Source organism: Carcharhinus amblyrhynchos, chromosome 19, assembly GCF_965287045.1.
Source record: "Carcharhinus amblyrhynchos chromosome 19, sCarAmb.v2.hapA, whole genome shotgun sequence".
Classification (NCBI taxonomy): domain Eukaryota; kingdom Metazoa; phylum Chordata; class Chondrichthyes; order Carcharhiniformes; family Carcharhinidae; genus Carcharhinus; species Carcharhinus amblyrhynchos.
In genome coordinates this window covers 49568163-49572388 of record NC_137342.1, presented here as the reverse complement: position 1 = coordinate 49572388, position 4226 = coordinate 49568163, and the positions used below count along the sequence as shown (strand labels likewise).

Below are 4226 nucleotides of genomic sequence, written 5' to 3'. Positions count from 1 at the left end.
GAGGCGCGACCCCGGCCCGGCCCCGGAAACCAGGCGCGTCGCCCTGGCAACGGCGGCCTAGCCGGCTCCCTGCAGGGTGCACCGTGTCCCCGGCCCCAGCCTGAGCAGGGTTAGCAGAGTGAGCAATGCAGCTTGTTGTGTGCAGGGACTGTGAGCGTTTATTCCCTATTCTCACTGCCCTGGAGAAGGTGCTGAGCTGCCACCTTCTCAGAGCTGGCTGGTGAGTATCCCTAATCTAATCTGGGAGTTTTTTATAAATAGGTTTCATTAATACTAGTAATTGTATTAAACACTGGTAGGAATAATAGTAGAATGTGGTTAGTAGTAGTTAACACTGCTGCCTCACAATGCCAGGCACCCGGGTTCGATCCCCACCTCGGGTCACTGTCTGTGTGGAGTCTGCACATTCTCCCCATGTCTGCGTGGGTTTCCTCCGGGTGCTCCGGTTTCCTCCCACAGTCTGAAAGTCGCACTGGTTAGGGTGCATTGAACGGAACAGGGGCCAGAGTGTGGCGACTAGGGGAATTTTACAGTAATTTCATTGCAGTGTGAATGTAAGTTTTACTTGTCACTAATAAATAAACTTTTAAAAAAAAACTTAAAGATGTTTATTTTGTTAAGTGGAATGGCCATGCTGAATTGCCCCTAGCGTCTGTATAGCGCGCAAGAAATAATACTTTTCACTGTATGGTAATACATGTGACAACAATAAATCAAATCAAAAATGAGAGTTAGTGAGTTAGATGTGTAGGATTACAGGGTGTAGGGTCTGGGTGAGGTGGTCTTTCAGAGACTTTATCCAGACTTGATGTGCTGAATGGTCTCCTGCACTGTATAATAAGGTTTGTAAAAGTTCATTTATTAGTGTTACAAGTACATTAACACTGCAATGAAGTTACTGTGAAAATCCCCTAGTCACCACACTCTGGCGCTTGTTCAGTACACTGAAGGAGAAAATATTGCATAGCCAATGCATCTAACCAGCACATCATTCAGACATTGGGAGGAAACCCATGCAGACTCCGCACAGAGTGACCCAAGCCAGGAATTGAACCTAGGTCCCTGGTGCTGTGAGCCAGCAATGCTAACCACTGTGCCACCATGCCACCCCACCACAAATAAGGTGTAGGGAGCAGAAACAAAAGCAAAATACTGTGGATGCTGGAATCTGAAACAAACACAGAAAATGCTGGAAAATCTCAGCACGTATGACAGCATTGGTGGAGAAAGAATAGAGCCAGTGTTTTGAGTCTGGTTGACTCTTTTTGTAGGGAATATTGGTAGCTGTTTATCAATATTGCTGAGGTTTATTGTTCACTTTTATTAGTATGAGTAAAGTTTTATTAATATTAGTAAGGCTTATTACAAGTGGTAAGGTTTAATTGCAGTAATACAGTTAGTTATCAATGAATAAATAAAGAATCAGCAGCTGCAGACTGTGCCAATCTCAAGTGTGAAAATATTGTGCAACGTGGGAATTCTGGGATGCTCCCCATGTCCTGGATAACTATTTGTGCAGCAAGTGTTGCCAATTGCAGCAGTTTAAAGCTCCGCGTTTTGGAATTTGAGCAGCAATTGGCCTCACTGTGGAGCATCCATGAGAGATTGAGAGTTTGTTGGATGGCATGTTTTGTTAATGAAAATGGAGAGGTATTAAACTCACTCGGCAAGAGTGTAGGAATCGGGAGCTAATATTAGAAGTATCAAGGTGCACAGAATACTGGGAGGACAAAACCATACAATAATAGAATCCCTACAGTGCAGAAGTAAGCCATTCAACCCATCGAGTCAATACCAACTCTCCAAAAGAGCATCTTACTCAGGTCCACCCCTGCCCTATCCCTATAACACCACACATTCACTATGGTAATACCCCTAACCTACACATTTTTGGACACTAGGGGACAATTTACCATGGCCAATCCACCCAACCTGCATATCTCTGGACTGTGGGAGGAAACTATAGCACTCGGAGAAACCCATGCAGACACAAGGAGAACGTGCAAACTCCACACTGACAGTCACCCAAGGAATTGAACGTGGCTCCCTGGTGCCATGAGGCAACAGTGCTGCCATTGATAGTATAGTTAGATAGCGCTAGTATCTGGAATAGTAAGTTAATAGATAGGGTCAAAGTAAAGGAGAAAGTCTAAATCAGTATTACTCTGCCTATATGTGAATGCATACAGTGTGACAAATAAGATTGGTGAGGTCAAGTGCTGATTGTCATGTGAAATAAGTTATGGTTATAACAGAGACCTGGCTCAAAGAAGGCAGAACTGGGTATTAAAATCCATGAATACAAGTGTTCAGGAAAAATAAGAAGAGGAAGAAAAAGGGATGGAATGACAGTAGTGATAAAGGGGAGCATTGCAGTGCTGCAGAAAGTGGATGTCCCAGAGGATTCAAGGACAGAATCTACTTGGCTACTGACGAATTTATTGGAGATCTATGAGGATGTGTCTAGGGCGGTGGATAGAGGAGAGCCGGTGGATGTGGTGTTTCTTGATTTTCTGAAGGCGTTTGACAAGGTGCCTCACAAGAGGTTATTACAGAAGGTCAGGGGGCATGGAGTTGGGGGTAGGGTGTTAGCGTGGATAGAGGATTGGCTGTCAAATAGGAGGCAGAGAGTGGGGGTCAATGGGTGCTACTCGGATTGGCGGTTGGTGACTAGTGGAGTGCCCCAGGGGTCGGTGCTGGGGCCTCAGCTATTTACCATTTATATAGATGATCTGGAGGAGGGAACTGAGTGTATGGTGTCGAAATTTGCTGATGACACCAAGATTGGTGGAACAGCAAATTGTGCGGAGGGTGTGGAGAGTCTGCAGAAGGATCTAGATAGGCTGGGCGAATGGGCCAGGAACTGGCAAATGGAATTTAATGTTGGCAAATGTGAGGTGGTCCACTTTGGTAGGAATAATGGTAGGAAGGACTATTACTTACATGGCGAAAAACTGCAGCAGGCGGCGGTGCAGAGGGACCTCGGGGTCCTTGTGCATGAGTCGCAAAAACCCAGCCTATAGGTGCAGCAGGTGGTCAGGAAGGCAAATGGGATGCTGGCCTTCATAGCGAGGGGGATTGAATATAAAAGTAGGGAGGTCTTGGTGCAGCTGTATAGGGCACTGGTGAGGCCGCAGCTGGAGTACTGTGTGCAGTTTTGGTCGCCGCACTTACGCAAGGATATTTTGGCCTTGGAGGGAGTGCAGAGGAGGTTTACTAGGCTGATACCGGAGTTGAGGCAGTTGAGCTATGAGGAAAGGCTGAATAAACTAGGCTTGTGCTCGTTAGAGTTTAGAAGAATGAGGGGAGATCTCATTGAGACATATAAGATGATGAATGGGATGGATAGGATAGAGTTGGAGAGGCTCTTCCCGCTCAGAAAGGACAGTAGGACTAGAGGGCACAGCCTCAAGATAAAGAGGGGGCGGTTTAGAACGGAGTTGAGGAGGAACTTCTTCAGTCAAAGGGTGGTGAATCTCTGGAACTCTCTGCCCGTTGAAGTGGTGGAGGCTGCCTCGCTAAATATTTTTAAGACGCGGGTTGATAGGTTTTTGATAGGCAAGGGGATTAAGGGTTATGGGGAGAGGGCGGGAATGTGGAACTGAGACACGACAGATCAGCCATGATCTTATTGAATGGCGGGGCAGACTCGAAGGGCTAGATGGCCTACTCCTGCTCCTATTTCTTATGTTCTTATGTTAGGAACAACAAATGTGCACATACATTTTGGTCACCAGCTAGTGGAAAGGATGTAGAGGAACCAAATGTCAGAGAGGTACAAAAATTATACAGTACCGATAATGGGGGCTTCAATCATCCAAGTGTAGACTTGAATAGTAAAAAAGGCAGAGGAGAGCAAGAGTTCCCAGAGTGTGTTCAGGAAATTTTTCAACAGCTGTATGCTTGCAGTCCATTGAGAAAGGAGGTGCAGTTTAACCTGGTTATTAAGAATCGGGTGGATTAATTTTAGCAAAATGGTTAGAGAACAATGATCTTTGTTTCACACACAGGCTGACAATAGAAAAAGACAAAAACAATCCAGAGTAGGAATAATTAACTGGGAAAAATCCAACTTCAATGGGATAAGAATGGTCTTGGCGAAATAAATTGGAGTCAAAGGTTGGCAGGAAAAATGGTTGCTAACAATGGGCTACCTACAAAAACAAGATGATTCAGGCATGGTTAACGTATATTCCTTTGACAGAGAAAGATACAGCAAATAAATG

At 45.3% G+C, this 4226-nt stretch overlaps 1 protein-coding gene across 1 annotated transcript in view; it reads left to right on the top strand.

Moving 5' to 3' along the window:
* Positions 1 to 45: 45 nt before the first annotated feature.
* bend7 (BEN domain containing 7) overlaps positions 46 to 4226 on the top strand; it is a 43419-nt gene continuing 39238 nt past the window's right edge. Inside the window, exon 1 of the mRNA XM_080207752.1 lies at positions 46 to 220. The gene's annotated coding sequence lies outside the window, so the exon portion shown is untranslated. The remainder of the gene's footprint in view (positions 221 to 4226) is intronic.